The sequence below is a fragment of the Rhinoraja longicauda genome, chromosome 2 (assembly GCF_053455715.1).
Source record: "Rhinoraja longicauda isolate Sanriku21f chromosome 2, sRhiLon1.1, whole genome shotgun sequence".
Taxonomy (NCBI): Eukaryota; Metazoa; Chordata; class Chondrichthyes; order Rajiformes; family Arhynchobatidae; genus Rhinoraja; species Rhinoraja longicauda.
In genome coordinates, this window is record NC_135954.1 from 85,082,199 (window position 1) to 85,100,039 (window position 17,841).

The following is a 17,841-nucleotide window of genomic DNA, read 5'->3' on the forward strand; positions in this document are numbered from 1 at the left end:
CTATGGCCCTGGGGATGAAGCTGTTCCTGACTCTGGAGGTGCGGGCATAGAAGGCCTTGTATCGTCTGCCCGATGGTAGAAGTTCGAACAGACTGTTGCAGGGGTGTGAAGAGTCTTTGTGGATGCTGGTGGCTTTTCTGAGGCATCATGTGTTGTAGATGCCCTCCAAGGCTGGTAGCTGTGTTCCGATAGTCCTCTGAGCTCTATGGACTACTCGCTGAAGAGATTTCCTCTCTGCCTCCGTGCAGCTGAGATACCACACAGGGATGCCATGTGTTAGGATGCTCTATATGGTGCAGCGGTAGAAGGTCTTCAGCAGCTGTTGGGGTAGACCAGACTTTTTCAGTGTTATTAGGTAGAACAGGCGTTGCTGCGCCTTCTTGACCAGCGCAGCAGTGTTATTGGACCATGTTAGGTCCTCCGAAATGTGAGTGCCCAGAAACTTAAAGCTGGACACTCTCTCCACACTGTCCCCGTTGATAAAGATCGGGGCATATTCCCCGTTGTGTGACCTACGGAAGTTGATGATCAACTCCTTGGTCTAGGTGCTATTTAGGGACAGGTTGTTATCAGAGCACCAGTCCGCCAGGTTCTGCACCTCCGCTCTGTATTTTGTTTCATCACCGTTTCATCACTTTACTCAAGGCATAATTTAAAGACACATTCCTACCATTTGCAGAACATTAGACAAATTTGATTACAAATATAAAACTGGCACGCATTATAGAAACATAGAAAATAGGTGCAGGAGGAGGCCATTTGGCCCTTTGTGCCAGCGCCATTCATTGTGATCATGGCTGATCGTCCACAATCAATACCCGTGCCTGCCTTCTCCCCATATCCCTTGATTCCAGTAGCCCCTAGAGCTCTATCTAACTCTCTCTTAAATCCATCCAGTGATTTGGCCTCCACTGCCCTCTGTGGCAGAGAATTCCACAAATTCACAACTCTCTGGGCGAAAAAATTCCTTCTCACCTCAGTTTTAAATTATGTAATTTATAGGTATGAAAAGATCTGAATCTTTAGCAATAAAAACTTGTGAAATACTTAATGCGTACAGCAAACAATGAAATCTTTTGTTTTCTTTTTTCCTTTAGCTGAAAGTTACCAAAGATGCGGTAAGTTTTTAAAATCGGTTTTACCATTGTGCTATATTCAGTGTTGATGCATGAATATACATATTAATTGGTTTTTCAAATGCTAGCAAATGCTAATGCTTTAAAACATGAATTAAGATACCAAAGATACATGTAATATTTTTATATGTTTATAGTGTCCAAGACCTAAGCCATGCACCTGTGAAAAGGGGGAAAGAGGAAAAGATGGAGCTCCTGTAAGTATTAACAAAACATATGTACTAAATTTACTATTTTCTGATGAAGAGTGTTAGAACAGGTGCTGATTGTTGTTGGTATTAAATCTTTTTATCTGACCGACAGATAATGAGGAATATTGGTGGATACTCTCTCTGCCTGAACAAAATAACATGAGAAAACGTAATTATATCAAAATAACATGAGCCCCAAATGTAGGTGTTCGATCATATAGCTGTATGTGAACTTTGTGATTAAATAGAGGAAGCACGTCTACTGTGTATACTCAGGAGAAAAGTGTTTTGAGACATTGATGGGCTTGGGCAAAAGAAAAGGGCATTTCTACTTCCATTAGATAAATGCAAATTGGATTTAGTTGCATTCAGAAGCAAAAGTATCTGTGGTCTCATCTCCATCTGATTCTAACATACTGAAAGACTAAACAGTATAAAACACAAAGTCTGGTACTCCCAAGCATCTTGAGTTTAATATGGTAAACTCCCTGTGAGTGTGATATTGGATTAATAAAGCATAGGGTATTTTAAGACTTGGTATCTGACCATGTCAATGCCCTGTGTGATGCAGAGAAATGCTTGTTGGCATTATTGTTTGGTTTCTTTTTCACACCACTGATTTACAAACCATTCTTCATCCAGCGTAGTGTAATGTAAGTGGAGTAAGTTATCTGGGAATGGGGGATGCAGTTTTCCATGAGAACCCAGAGAGCAGTCCTGCTTCTCTCAGCCTCACATTGGACATTTATGTAAGGGTGATAATGCTGTCAGAATCCCAGTAACATAATAAGATCATGAACTGCATAAATCCACGAGTCTCTTTTCTGATTTTAGTGGGAGCCTCATTTACCTGGAGATCCCACAGAATATTTGTAATATTTAAGTAATTTTCTCGAGGCCAGTTCATTGGCTATATTTAAGAGGGAGTTAGATGTGGCCCTTTTTGCTAAAAGGATCAGGGGGTATGGAGAGAAGGCAGGTACAGGCTACTGAGCTGAATGATCAGCCATGATCATATTGAATGGCGGTGCAGGCTCGAAGGGCCGAATGGCCTACTCCTGCACCTATTTTCTATGTTTCTATGTTTCTAAAACCATTTAGTAGTGGGATGGATGTGTTTAGTTAATTAAAAACAAAAAGATCATCCATAGTGTACAAGTAATCAAAGATCATACTAAATGTTTTCACGGCTCTAGATTTTCTGCCTGTTGTCTTTGAACCTGCTGTCAATCTGAATTTCCACATGAATTATATTCTAGAATCGCCAGATCAGAAGATCAGAAGGTTGGCTTGGATGAGAAAAGTCTTTCAGATTATATAACCTTAAATTTCAAAATGTTAATGAGTCCAGGGACCAACGAGCTTTCTGCTTTCATTCAAGAGGCAAAAATACTGGAAAATCTTAAAACAAGAAGAAATTCTGCTACTAGTTTCCAATAAAGGTTTCGGACTTTGACATTTCACAACAAATTTCAGCAAGATCGGAATACATTGCTTTGTGTATTAAGGAACTGTTCCATGCATTGGGGATTTTCAATTTTATCTTGTTGGCATGTACAGGCAAGCCATCTAAAGAAAATGTATTTTTTCTATGTAAAGTATTATATATGTTGTAATACATTTGCTTGGTAAATATGATACTAATATTTAGATATTAATAGGGAAGAAGGGGAGATCGAGGTCAAGATGGCAGCCCTGGAGAAAAAAGGGTACAGGTACTGAAAAATATTTTATTACAAAATATGTAGAGCATTTAATTATCTCATTAATTAAAAAATAAAAGCTAGTAAGAGTTGTTTCTGTCTAAATTCTAGTATTTTGGGATTATCACTAAGGCAAAAGTACATTTTTCAAATTGTGAAAGCTTTTAATGAGAGAAATAGACTGATTATTTCTTATAGAGATATATGGGTTAAGATCTTAAGATATGTTTCCTTTTCCCTCAATGTCTTCAAAAGATGAATTATGGTAATTTCAATCAACTGAAAGGAAAATCCAAGAGGAATGTTATATTTCAGAGGTGCTCATGCTTATTCTGCTTACTACACACATTGAAATTCCCCAACTTTGTGTGTTGATGGAATAGGAAATCCAGATAAATCCATTAAGCAATCAGTGCAAATAGAACTGATAGCGGTCAATTGCAGTGGTCACAGGCTTAACTACTAATGAGAATTAGGAAAATAATAAATACATCAGTTCTGTTATATTTTATGATAAATTGAATCTGATACTCAGTGTTTGAATGATGTCATTATATGGCAGTTCACAGTGGACTTCACTGCAGACCTTCCATGGAACCTTTCTTGGCAAGATGATTTCAATTGGAACAACACAGAAATTTCCTTTCTAGATCAGATGATCAAATAAATATTCAAAAAGTGCATCATAGTACTTGTTTTCAAAGAAACTAATTTGATTTTTGTTATTTTCAAGACTGGAATAGAGGGGTTAGAACTGGTGAAAAGAAGTGAGGGGAAGCAGTGGGGCAAGAGCTGGCTAGTGATAAATGGATCCAGGTTTGGAGGGAGTGATTGGCAGATGTCAATTGGGAGAGAGTAGGGTGAAGATAGTAACCAAGGTGATAAGTGGAGAATTGGAAGGGCTGCAAATGGTGGAATTTGATAAGCAATCAGTGAATAGAAAAGTGAGGAGTGAAATGTAGAACCAGAGGGTGGGATTGAGGGTAGATGAGAAAGGGGGTTGCTGAATGGGGGATCAAGTGGAGGTAGGGATGGGCGATGAGCAGAAGCAGGAGGTAGAGAAGGAGAAGAGAACAAGGTGATGGGGGCAAGGGGAGGGAATGGAAAGAAAGGTATGGGCGAGGGGACCTTGGTAGACCAGAAGGAGAGAGAAGGTGGGAGAGGAAGGTGGGATTTACCTAAAATTGGAGAATTTAATATTCATGTATTTGGGTTGTAGGCTGCCTGAGTGGAATATGAGGTGCTCTTTTGCCACTTTGAAGGTGGCTACACTCTGGCAATGGTGGAGGCCGAGAACACAGATTGTTATGGGAATGGGTAAAGGGAGTTGAAATGGCTTCCAACCTGAAACTTCCAAAGACATGAAGATTGAATTCACCAATTGCAGTTCAACCACCCCTCTTCATCCTTCTGATCTACCCAGGTCATATCATCATATCATGTCATATATCATATATATACAGCGCGGAAACAGGCCTTTTCGGCCCACCAAGTCCGCGCTGCCCTGAGATCCCCGCACATTAACACTATCCTACACCCACTAGGGACAATTTTTTAAAATACATTTACCCAGTCAATTAACCTACATACCTGTACGTCTTTGGAGTGTGGGAGGAAACCGAAGATCTCGGAGAAAACCCACGCAGGTCACGGGGAGAACGTACAAACTCCTTACAGTGCAGCACCCGTAGTCAGGATCGAACCTGAGTCTCCGGCGCTGCATTCGCTGTAAAGCAGCAACTCTACCGCTGCGCTACCGTGCCGCCCTATCGTGGACATCTTTCTTTTCCCTCGCATTGTTTCCCCTTCACCCAGTTCTTGTCCTCCACTTTCTTCTTCTGCTCGTCACCTGCCTCTGCCCCCTCCCGGTCCCCTACCCCTTTCCCTCATCCCCCCCCCCCTCCCGATTTTGCATCTACCCACCATCTCTCCCATCCTTCTGCATTTCACTCACATCTTCCTTTCTTGTCAGATCCCACCATCCATAACCCTTTGTCTTCTCCACTTGTTACCTCTAGCTTTGGTTGTTATCGCTGTCCTTCTTTCCCCCCATCTGACTCATCTGCAAATGAATCCTTCCTTACCTGGATCTGCCTATCACTTCCCAGTTCTTTCCTCATCCCTTCCTCTCACCTCTTTCTATCAGCTGCATCCCCATGACTCCTTGAAGAAAGGTCCCAACCCAAAACATAATTTGTCCACTTCCCTTCACAGCCCTACCTGCTGAATTTCTCCAGCACTTTGTTTTCTGCTGCATTTAATGTTATTAGATTTGTCCTGATGTTAATTTTCTGTGATTAGAATATGTGGCTAAATATTTTAAATTCAAAACCTGATAAATGCTATAAAAATATATACAACTATAATTTATTTATTCTTTGGTTCAGGGATCTCGAGGCTTAAAGGGGGAGACTGGAATTTCAGGTGAAAAGGTGAGTGCACTTCTGATTTTTAGTGTCATGAGGTAAATATAAATTATTGGACGCCACTTGAAATCAAAATTTGTGTCTGCATCAATGTGAAAGAAATGTTACATATCTCAGAGGCAAAGTTGTTTGAATTAGGGTTTGTTGGAATGAGACAAATACTGAAGTATTTAGTTTAGTTTAGCATTTCTGAGCTCCTTTAGTCTCATACTATTTAGCTATACAGTTAGATTACCTAAAAACCCTTTGCATATTGCTAATTTCTTAAACATTAGCACATAAACAATTTTCTTAATAACATATTTCTGTAATTATTGAATATAGAGCAATACGATGTTGTTGGTACAACTTAGATCACCAAGTTATCTAATCAATTTGAAGGTTGAGAACTTATCAGTTTGCAATTAATCTTACATGACATTTTCTTCTGGATAAGTGTTTTCCTGTCTGGATAGATTACAACACCAAATATATCATTCGCTTTAAAATAATTCATTGAATCTATTTAAGAAAATTGGACTCTATCTTCTTTTTCCTTATTGGTTGAACTATCTGCATCCCTGGGTCTTAATTCACGTTAATGTATTTAGAAATTAAGAAATAGGATCAAAAGTAAGTCTTACCTGTCCTGAAAGCCTTTACCAAATTCAATAAAATTTTGCCTTATTTGCTATATCTATTTTGTTTTTCTGCATTATTCCTTGATTCTTTTAAGTCCCCCCGAGTTTATTCATCTTAATCTTGAATATGTCCATCACCTATACAATTCCAGGTTTCATGAGGTTCATCATTCTAAAGATTCACAGTCTTCAATTGGAGAATCTTATCCTCATCTCAATCTGAATTTACTGAACCTTATCTTAAATGACCATCACTTTAGCCTCCCTCCTAAAATCAATAATTTTATATTTCCACATCCAGGACACATATAATGGATATATTTTTGTCAAAACAGATCTGTTAAGTTTTGTTGGTGGGAAATGGAACGGAAGGTAGTGGCATTGTAACCATTACGCAGGACAAAGTGGATTATTCACACATCCCGTCCCACTCAAAACTCCTTGGTTCACTCATTCCTTCCCACTCAAACCACCCCCTCACCAGGTAAGTGTCCCTGCAACCTTAGGAGATGTAACACCTGCCTGCCCTTACACCACCTCCCTCACCTCCATCCACGGACCCGAGCAGGCCTTCCAGGGGAGACAGTAGGACTGCATCCAGTGTTCTCGATGTGGGCTCCTGTACATTGACGAGACCGAGACATAGACTCGGCGACCGTTTCGCTAAACACTAGCATTCAGTCTACCAAGGCCAACTGGATCTCCCAGTTACTAACCACTATAATTCCCCTTCCCATTTTCATACTGACCTTTATGCTGGAATGAACTCGCATGCAACTTGGAGGAACAGCACCTCATTTTGTTTGGGTAGCTTGGGTATGAACATGGAATTCTCCAATTGTAGGTAATCTCTACAAACACCTTCCTCTCCCCACCAGCCTCTTCACTAAGGAAGACACAAACAATCTCCCAGATGTACTGGAGGACAGAGGATCTAGGGGCGTAGAGGAACTGAAAGAAATTTTCATTAGGCGAGAAATAGTATTGGATAGACTAATGGGACTGAAGGATGGTAAATCCCCAGGGCCTGATGGTCTGCATCCCAGGGTACTCAAGGAGGTGGCTCTAGAAATAGTGGACACATTGGTCATCATTTTCCAATGTTCAATAGATTCAGGATCAGTTTCTGTGGATTGGAGGATAGCTAATGTTATTCCACTTTTCAAGAAAGGAGCGAGAGAGAGAATGGGGAATTACAGACCAGTTAGCCTGACTTCAGTGGTGGGAAAGATGCTGGAGTCAATTATTAAAGAGGTAATAACAGTGCATTTGGATAGCAGTAAAAGGATAAGTCCAAGTCAGCATGGATTTATGAAAGGGAAATCATACTTGACTAATCTTCTGGAATTTTTTGAGGATGTGACAAGTAAAATGGATGAAGGGGAGCCAGTGGATGTAGTGTATCTAGACTTTCAGAAAGCCTTTGATAAGGTCCCGCACGGGAGATTGGTGACTAAAATTAGAGCACAAGGTATTGGGGATAGGGTGTTGACATGGATAGAAAATTGTTTGACAGACAGGAAGCAAAGAGTAGGAGTTAACGGGTCCTTTTCAGTATGGCAGGCAGTGGCGAGTGGAATGCCTCAAGGCTCGGTGTTGGGGTCGCAACTGTTTACCATATATATTAATGATTTGGAAGAGGGAATTAGAAGCAACACTAGCAAGTTTGCGGATAACACAAAGCTGGGTGGCAGTGTAAACTGTGAAGAGGATGTTAGGAGGTTGCAGGGTGACCTGGATAGGTTGAGTGAGTGGGCAGATGCGTGGCAGATGCAGTATAATATAGATAAATGTGAGGTTATCCACTTTGGCGGCAAAAACAAGGAGGCAGATTATTACTCAATGAGGTTAGGTTAGGTAAGGGGGAGGTGCAGCGAGACCTGGGTGTCCTTGTACACCAGTCACTGAAAGTTGGCGTGCAGGTAAAGCAGGCAGTGAAGAGAGCTAATGGAATGTTGGTCTTCATAACAAGAGGATTTCAGTATAGGAGTAAAGAGGTTCTTCTGCAGTTGTATAGGGCCCTGGTAAGACCACATCTGGAGTATTGTGTACAGTTTTGGTCTCCTAATTTGAGGAAGGACATCCTTGAAATTGAGGCAGTGCAGCATAGGTTCACGAGATGGATCCCTGGGATGGCGGGACTGTCATATGAGGAAAGATTGAAAAGACTAGGCTTGTATTCACTGGAGTTTAGAAGGATGAGAGGAGATCTTATAGAAACATATAAAATTATCAAAGGACTGGACAAGCTAGATGCAGGAAAAATGTTCCCAATGTTGGGCGAGTCCAGAACCAGCGGCCACAGTCTTAGAATAAAGGGGAGGCCATTTAAAACTGAAGTGAGAAAAAAAAAATTCACCCAGAGAGTTGTGAATTTGTGGAATTCTCTGCCACAGAGGGCACAGGAAGCCAAATTACTAGATGGGTTTAAGAGAGAGTTAGATAGAGCTCTAGGGGCTAGTGGAATCAAGGGATATGGGGAGAAAGCAGGCACGGGTTATTGATTGGGGACGATCAGCCATGATCACAATGAATGGCGGTGCTGGCTCAAAGGGCCGAATGGCTTCCTCCTGTACCTATTTTCTATGTTTCTATGTTTCTAACCTCCTTCTCCCCCAAGGCTCTTAAATTACATATGCAATTTCTCCACTAATCACCGACCTTCCTCCTATCCAGCCCAAACCGATTTTCCACTCATGATTCATTTCACAAGCCACAATTTCTGCTTCCCTCGTACTCTTCTTTCCAATGCCTGAATGTGACTTTCAAGCTTGGGCTTCACTACCAGGCTCATTGCTAATTTTCTACCTGGATGGCTGCCAGGAATAGGAACAAAAGAGAGAAATTGTGTCAGTCTATTAAATTTGGAGGAATCCCTGTGCTATTACAGTTCTGGTATTTGTGGTGCTCTGATCACCAATCCAGCATCCCTCTATCCGTTCTCCATCAATCCCATTGGTGATTGCAACTGAATGTTTTTGTTTAGTGTAGTGTAGTGTAGTGTAGTTTAGTTTAGAGATAGAGTGTGGAAACAGGGCATTCGCCCCACTGAGATTGTGCCAACCAACAATCACCCATACACTAGTTCTATCCTACATTTTACAGAGGCCAATTAACCTACAAACCTGCATGTCATTGGAATGTGGGAGGAAACCAGAGCACCCGGAGAAAACCCACACGGTCACAGGGAGAAACTCTGTACAGACAGCACCCATAGTCAGAATCAAACCTGGGTCTCTGGTGCTGTAAGGCAGCAACTCTACCACTGCCCCATGATGCCTCTCAAATTTGTTCAACAGGAATGACCATAACCCATGATAAGTTTTACTCTGCAAATGGAAAGGCAGAAGGGAAAATCGGAAGTGTCGGTATTACAGTATAGCAAAGGGGATTACAGAGGCATGAGGCAGGAGCTGGCCAAAATTGATTGGAAGGAGGCCCTAGCAGGGAAGACGGTAGAACAGCAATGGCAGGTATTCCTGGGAATAATGCAGAGGTTGCAGGATCAATTTATTCCAAAGAGGTGGAAAGACTCTAAGGGGAGTAAGAGACACCTGTGGCTGACGAGGGAAGTCAGGGACAGCATAAAAATTAAGGAGAGGAAGTATAACATAGCAAAGAAGAGTGGGAAGACAGAGGATTGGGACTCTTTTAAAGAGCAACAAAAGTTAACTAAAAAGGCAATACGGGGAGAAAAGATGAGGTACGAGGGTAAACTAGCCAATAATATAAAGGAGGATAGCAAAAGTTTTTTTAGGTACGTGAAGAGGAAAAAAATAGTCAAGGCAAATGTGGGTCCCTTGAAGACAGAAGCAGGGGAATTTATTATGGGGAACAAAGAAATGGCAGACGAGTTAAACCGTTACTTTGGATCTGTGTTCACTGAGGAAGATACACACAATCTCCCAAATGTTCTAGGGGCCGGAGAACCTAGGGTGATGGAGGAACTGAAGGAAATCCACATTAGGCAGGAAATGGTTTTGGGTAGACTGATGGGACTGAAGGCTGATAAATCCCCAGGGCCTGATGGTCTGCATCCCAGAGTACTTAAGGAGGTGGCTCTAGAAATAGTGGAAGCATTGGAGATCATTTTTCAATGTTCTATAGATTCAGGATCAGTTCCTGTGGATTGGAGGATAGCAAATGTTATCCCACTTTTTAAGAAAGGAGGGAGAGAGAAAACGGGTAATTATAGACCAGTTAGTCTGACATCAGTGGTGGGGAAGATGCTGGAGTCAATTATAAAAGACGAAATTGCTGAGCATTTGGATAGCAGTAACGGGATCATTCCGAGTCAGCATGGATTTACGAAGGGGAAATCATGCTTGACAAATCTACTGGAATTTTTTGAGGATGTAACTAGGAAAATTGACAAGGGAGAGTCAGTGGATGTGGTGTACCTCGACTTTCAGAAAGCCTTCGACAAGGTCCCACATAGGAGATTAGTGGGCAAAATTAGGGCACATGGTATTGGGGGTAGGGTACTGACATGGATAGAAAATTGGTTGACAGACAGAAAGCAAAGAGTGGGGATAAATGGGTCCCTTTCGGAATGGCAGGCAGTGACCAGTGGGGTACCGCAAGGTTCGGTGCTGGGACCCCAGCTATTTACGATATACATTAATGACTTAGACGAAGGGATTAAAAGTACCATTAGCAAATTTGCAGATGATACTAAGTTGGGGGGTAGTGTGAATTGTGAGGAAGATGCAATAAGGCTGCAGGGTGACTTGGACAGGTTGTGTGAGTGGGCGGATACATGGCAGATGCAGTTTAATGTAGGTAAGTGTGAGGTTATTCACTTTGGAAGTAAGAATAGAAAGGCAGATTATTATCTGAATGGTGTCAAGTTAGGAGGAGGGGGAGTTCAACGAGATCTGGGTGTCCTAGTGCATCAGTCAATGAAAGGAAGCATGCAGGTTCAGCAGGCAGTGAAGAAAGCCAATGGAATGTTGGCCTTCGTAACAAGAGGAGTTGAGTATAGGAGCAAAGAGGTCCTTCTACAGTTGTACCGGGCCCTGGTGAGACCGCACCTGGAGTACTGTGTGCAGTTTTGGTCTCCAAATTTGAGGAAGGATATTCTTGCTATGGAGGGCGTGCAGCGTAGGTTCACTAGGTTAATTCCCGGAATGGCGGGACTGTCGTATGTTGAAAGGCTGGAGCGATTGGGCTTGTATACACTGGAATTTAGAAGGATGAGGGGGGATCTTATTGAAACATATAAGATAATTAGGGGATTGGACACATTAGAGGCAGATAACATGTTCCCAATGTTGGGGGAGTCCAGAACAAGGGGCCACAGTTTGAGAATAAGGGGAGGCCATTTAGAACGGAGATGAGGAAGAACTTTTTCAGTCAGAGGGTGGTGAAGGTGTGGAATTCTCTGCCTCAGAAGGCAGTGGAGGCCAGTTCGTTGGATGCTTTCAAGAGAGAGCTGGATAGAGCTCTTAAGGATAGCGGAGTGAGGGGGTATGGGGAGAAGGCAGGAACGGGGTACTGATTGAGAGTGATCAGCCATGATCGCATTGAATGGCGGTGCTGGCTCGAAGGGCTGAATGGCCTACTCCTGCACCTATTGTCTATTGTCTATTGTCTAATTGGCAGTGAGTGAATATTAGACCTGATTTTGAATATGTTATGGTGTTCTCTCACAGATGATTGTATTTCTTTTTGTATTTCCAACAGGGCAAACCTGGGTTCAAAGGACACAAGGTAAAAAATAAATAAATAATTTTCAAATTTTCTATACTTTCCCTTCAATGAAAATATTTCCCACTGGAATTAATTATATTTTCCGATGGCCTTTACATTGGTCTGCTTTTATGGCTCTTGCAAGCTCTGCAACAACTGGAGAATTAAGCTTATGTAGTCTCCAACCAGAGAAAGGCATATGGTTTGCTTGGCTTCATTGGTCAAATCAAGACGTTTTGATGTAGCTTTATAGGATTTTGGTTAGGCCACATTTGGAGTATTGCATGCAGTTCTGGTCACCACAGTGCAGGAAGGAAGTGGAGGCTTTGGAATCGGTGCAGAGGATGTTTATTATAACGATGCTTGGATCCAAAGAGAAGTTGGATAGACTTGGATTGCTTTCACTGGAATGCTGGAGGTTGATAGGAAACCTAATAGAAATATATAAAATTATGAGAAGCATAGATGGGGTAGACATTCCTAACCAGTTTCACAGGATGAAATTATCAAATATTAGAGGGCATCGCATTGAAGTGAGAGGGGCACCATTTTTAAAGCAGACTAGACCATGTGGACCCGTTGGGCACAAACCACTCCTGCATTGGTGCAGCACTCTCTACTCCCCCTCCCCTCTCCCCCCTCCCCCCCCCTCCCCCACTCCCCCCTCCCCCCTCCCTCCCTCCGCCCTCGCCCTCCCACCCTCGCCCCCCCTCCCCCTCCCCCTCCCTTCAGTATCTAGATGTGTGGGGCAGCTATTTTTAGATAGAAGTTGGTGAGTGCCTGGAATGTGCTACCAGGAGTGGGTGGTGGAGGCAGATATGAAAGTGGCACTTACGATACTTTTAGATGGGACACATGGATATGCAGTGAATGGAGGGATATGGATTACGTGCAGGCAGATAAGAGTTGGTCTTGGCATCATCAATTATCAAATATTAGAGGGCATCACATTGAAGTGAGAGGGGCACCATTTTTGGGGCCTTCCATCCCCTTGCGGGGGCTGTGCGTGTCGGTTGCCTCGGTAGCGGTCGAGCTGTCTGTCCGTGGGCGCGGGGGGGAAGAGAGTGGAAGTTTTGTTGCCTTCCATCACAGTGAGGGGGTGTTTGAAGTCACTGTGATGCATGTTGGTGTTGGGGTCGTGTGTCCTGTGTTCTTTTCTTTTTTGCTGTGTCTTGTGACTGCTGAAATTTCGTTCGGTATTTATACAATACAATACAATACAATACAATATATCTTTATTGTCATTGTACCCAGGGGTACAACGAGATTGGGAATGCGCCTCCCATACGATGCAATAATTTAGGTAATTTAGACAGCAGCAACCCAACGAAACGAACAGTTGTAACAGTTTTGGACAGGGTAAAGTGCAAGTTGATCTATGCGTTGTGGCCATCCGGCTCAGCAGGACCGGTTCATAGCAGCTATGGCCCTGGGGATGAAGCTGTTCCTGAGTCTGGAGGTGCGGGCATAGAAGGCCTTGTATCGTCTGCCCGATGGAAGGAGTTCGAACAGACTGTTGCAGGGGTGTGAAGAGTCTTTGTGGATGCTGGTGGCTTTTCTGAGGCATCGTGTGTTGTAGATGCCCTCCAAGTCTGGTAGCTGTGTTCCGATGGTCCTCTGAGCTCTATGGACTACCCGCTGTAGAGCTTTCCTTTCTGCCTCCGTGCAGCTGAGGTACCGCACAGGGATTCCATGCGTTAGGATGCTCTCTATGGTGCAGCGGTAGAAGGTCATCAGCAGCTGTTGGGGTAGACCAGACTTTTTCAGTGTTCTTAAGTAGAACAGTCTTTGTTGTGCCTTCTTGACCAGCGCAGCAGTGTTATTGGACCATGTTAGGTCCTCCGAAATGTGAGTGCCCAGAAACTTGAAGCTGGACACTCTCTCCACACTGACCCCGTTGATAGAGATCGGGGCATATTCCCCGTTATGTGACCTACGGAAGTTGATGATCAGCTCCTTGGTCTTGGTGGTATTTAGGGACAGGTTGTTATCCGAGCACCAGTCCGCCAGGTTCTGCACCTCCGCTCTATAGTTTGTTTCATCCCCGTTGGTGATCAGCCCGATCACCGTTGTGTCATCTGCAAACTTGACAATGGTGTTGGTGTCGAATGCAGGAACACAGTCGTGTGTGAAGAGGGAGTAGAGCATGGGGCTCAGAACACAGCCCTGTGGTGTGCCGGTACTCAGGGTGATAGTGGAGGACAGGTGCGGGCCCATTCTCACTGCCTGCGGTCGTTCCAGCAGGAAGTCCAGGATCCAGTCACATACCGAATGACAATAAAGTTCTGTTATGTTATATCTTCAGTATTGTTCTGTAACAATGTGCTGCATGCAGTACAAAGACTGGAGGTGACAGCTGTAAAGACATATTTTACTGGACTATTGTATTTAGTAACTAATCACGAGAATTAAACAGAGAAGGAGCCTGTTGCTGGTTGATCATGAGGGAAATAGGTTACTTAAGAAGGGCTATTTTTTTCTTAAATAAAGTAATGGAAGACAGAGCATGAGCACTGAAATGAATACATACTTGGATTCTGATAAGATGAAAATGACAAATTCTTGGAAATTATATTTCAGAGACTTACTTAATGTCATTGGTTCTGAGAAAATTACAACAAAGTGTAAAACAGAGGTTTTTTACCATTATAAGAAAGCAGATGGTGAGGTGGGATGGGAGACATGGTTAAAATTCAGAAAAGATGTGATAAGGTATTTAGAAGCAGATTGTTTTTCATTGTTTAGGAGCATAAATCCAGGAAATTTATGTTGGACTAAACGTAAAATATTTAGATTGGAAAACAATATTTATATGGAGAAATATGAAATTGTGGTAGTGAGTTCCAGGGTTTAATGGCCAAGGTAAGAAAAGGACATGGCGAATCAAGGGAATTTAATTTCAATTACAAAAGTGTTAATAGACAATAGACAATAGGTGCAGGAGTAGGCCATTCGGCCCTTCGAGCCAGCACCACCATTCAATGTGATCATGGCTGATCATTCTCAATCAGTACCCTGTTCCTGCCTTCTCCCCATACCCCCTGACTCCGCTATCCTTAAGAGCTCTATCTAGCTCTCTCTTGAATGCATTCAGAGAATTGGCCTCCACTGCCTTCTGAGGCAGAGAATTCCACAGATTTACAACTCTCTGACTGAAAAAGTTTTTCCTCATCTCCATTTTAAATGGCCCGCCCCTTATTCTTAAACTGTGGCCCCTGGTTCTGGACTCCCTCAACATTGGGAACGTGTTTCCTGCCTCTAACATGTCCAACACCTTAATAATCTTATATGTTTCAACAAGATCCCCTCTCATCCTTCTAAATTCCAGTGTATACAAACTTAGTCGCTCCAATCTTTCAACATATGACAGTCCCGCCATTCCGGGAATTAACCTAGTATACCTACGCTGTACGCCCTCAATAGCAAGAATATCCTTCCTCAAATTTGGAGACCAAAACTGCACACAGTACTCCAGGTGCGGTCTCACTAGGGCCCTGTACAACTGCAGAAGGACCTCTTTGCTCCTATACTCAACTCCTCTTGTTATGAAGGCCAACATTCCATTGGCTTTCTTCACTGCCTGCTGTACCTGCATGCTTCCTTTCAGTGACTGATGCACTAGGACACCCAGTTCTCGTTGTACATCCCCTTTTCATAACTTGACACCATTCAGATAATAATCTGCCTTCCTATTCTTACCACCAAAGTGGATAACCTCACACTTATCCACATTAAACTGCATCTGCCATGCATCCGCCCACTCACACAACCTGTCCAAGTCACCCTGCAACCTCATAGCATCTTCCTCACAGTTCACACTGCCACCCAGCTTTGTATGTTAACTTGAGTGAAAGTATATGCCAATATATACGTTAGATTGATTGAGTGGCCATTTTCTAATTCACATATGTAATTATTTTCAATGTTTAATCAAAACGTAACCTTTGGCAACTTTTAAAATAATGATCGAGAAGGAAAACTGAGGCTATTTGATTGTTCAAAGAGATAAATATTGGCTGGTTTAACATTACATTTATTTTTTCAGGACTCGTATTTTATCTTTCATGTTTCAGAGGGTTCTTAATGGTATTTGGTGGTGGTAGATGTATTTAAGGTCTGTCAAAATTTCATCTTGTTTGACATTTCTATAATTATTCCCTATGCAGGGCCCGAAAGGTGAATGTGGGATTCCGGGAACAAAAGGCGAAAGTGTAGGTATATTTTCTACATAGGTTTTAAAATGATTTGCTACTTCCTGTATTCACCTAAAGAGCTTCAGTGCAGGAATAGGAATATTTACTTCCTGTTGTAATTTCCAGGACTCAGAATTTTTAACTGCAACTAGATGTATGAAATCTATTTAATTTTTATTCCTTATCTCATTGTTGTTTGTGAGATATAACTGTGTGAAAATTGGTTGACATGCTTTGCACACATAACAGTAACTGCACTGCAAGAGATGGTTATAGAGCACAATTGAATATTAAAAATTCAAAAGATGCTGTTAAATGTGTTTTTGGTGCTTAACCAAATTAAAAAATAGTTTTATAGATGTTTTCAATTTAAAAAAAAAATGTTATTGAGCTTCCTTAAATTATTTCAAAACAGCTTTTAGATCTACTATTTCTTTATGTATATTTTTGTTAATTTTATCTAATACTCTCCTTTTGAAGTAATTTTGGGACCATTTACTAGAATGAGCTTGTGGTTTTTATAACTGATTTATAACATATTTTATAATAATACAACAAAACTCTCCAAATGATTTCTTGGCTTATAAAAAAAAGTGGACATTTACTCCTAGAATGTTTAAGATTCTCCTGGTTTGATTTTTGTGAGAATTCTTCAGTGTGATTATCTACTTCATGATATGACTGTGTTAGACCTCAGTGGTCAACTGTAGCCACTATCTAAACTTAACCCATGCCAGGAACAGTAAAGTCCATGTCAAGAGATGATTAGACCTTTGTGAGAAACTTTATTTCAGGCCAACAGCCAGTGCTATTGCTCTGCAATAGATTTATAATTATTTATTTTGAAGCACAGTTACAGAACATTTGCTTGTCAGTTTACAGACAAAAAAGGCACTGTTTCCGAAATCATCATAATCTTTAATGCTGGTTTGCTGCAGCAAATAGTGTAGAAAGATATGTAGCCTCTGCATGTAATTGCAAAATTAAAAAAATACTAAATGTGGTTATCAATCAATGCAAAATGACTCACGTTGCACTGCATTAGGATGTTGCATGCCATTATTTTCAAATGAACAAATTGCCTGAGTTTTATTTAACATACTGCTTATTTTTAAAGGTTGTAGCGATCAATGCATTAACATATACAAATATTATTAAAAAGACTTTAACTGATTCCGTTTCGTTTGTTCTCCCTGATCAAAAATAAGTATCAATGTCAGCCGATAATTTTTCATTATTAAACCTTTAATAATTGAGTTTCAAAAGATCCCCGAGGTAGAATATTGTATTGATTTAAAACCATTGCATAAAAAACAACATGTCATTTCAGTCCTGTGGTTGACCTCCATCTTGTGACCATCCCCTGAATCTCACAAGAAAAAAACATCTTCTCTGTTTCTATCCAGTCAACGCATCACAGAATCTGACATATTTCAGATTCTTCTGAACTCCACCAAGTGCAGACATGTTTTTTTTTGTCGACAATTTACACTTATACCAAGCGAATTAACCTACAAACTTGTATGTCTGGAGTGTGGGAGGAAACTAAAGATCTTGGAGAAAACTTGGAGGTTTGTAGGTTAATTAGCTTGGTATAAGTGTAAATTGTCACTAGTGTGTGTTGGTAAGATAGTGTTAAATGTGTGGGGATCGCTGGTCGGTGCGGACTCGGTGGGCCGAAGGCCCTGTTTCCACACTGTATCTCTCAACTAAATAAAGTAAACTAACAGAGACCACAATTGATAAAAGGAACCTTCATTACCTGAAACACGTGTGAACTGCTGGTAAGTAGCAGGTCACGGGGAGAACGCACAAACTCTGTACAGACAGCACCCGTAATCAAGATCGAACCCGGGTCTCCGGTGCTGCAAGCGCTGTAAG

At 41.8% G+C, this 17,841-nt stretch overlaps 1 long non-coding RNA gene across 1 annotated transcript; it reads left to right on the forward strand.

The window, feature by feature from the left end:
* The first annotated feature begins 1,282 nt into the window (after positions 1–1,282).
* LOC144610343 (uncharacterized) lies at positions 1,283–11,789 on the forward strand. Its single transcript, XR_013549408.1, has 4 exons — positions 1,283–1,333; positions 2,989–3,042; positions 5,418–5,462; positions 11,762–11,789. It is a non-coding gene; the product is annotated as an uncharacterized LOC144610343 (long non-coding RNA).
* The last annotated feature ends 6,052 nt before the right edge of the window (positions 11,790–17,841 follow it).